Raw genomic sequence first — 372 nt, forward strand, 5'->3', positions numbered from 1 at the left:
ACAGGGAGCAGCACAAAGCCGGCAACAACAACATCGACGAATGCAGCAGCAGCAGCAGAACCAGCAGCAGTCTGCAGCAGCAAAAACAACAACAACAGCAGCAGCAGCAGCAGCAGCAGCAGCAGCAGCAACAGCAGCAGCAGCAGCAGCAGCAGCAGCAGCAGGCTCACAAGAAAGGGCCTGGGTACGTCTGTCCACTCATCGGGTATGAAGCGGGGCTCTACACTGATATCTTCTTCTGCTTCTGCTGCTGCATCTGCTGCTGCTGCTGCTGCTGCTGCTGCATCTGCTGCTGTTTCTGTTTCTTCATTTTGTTTATTTATTCCTTGTCTTTCTGTCTCTCTTTCTCTGCTGCTGCTGCTGCTGCTGCTG

This window comes from Eimeria mitis, genomic scaffold (assembly GCF_000499745.2).
Source record: "Eimeria mitis Houghton genomic scaffold, Emh_scaff3841, whole genome shotgun sequence".
Lineage (NCBI taxonomy): Eukaryota > Apicomplexa > Conoidasida > Eucoccidiorida > Eimeriidae > Eimeria > Eimeria mitis.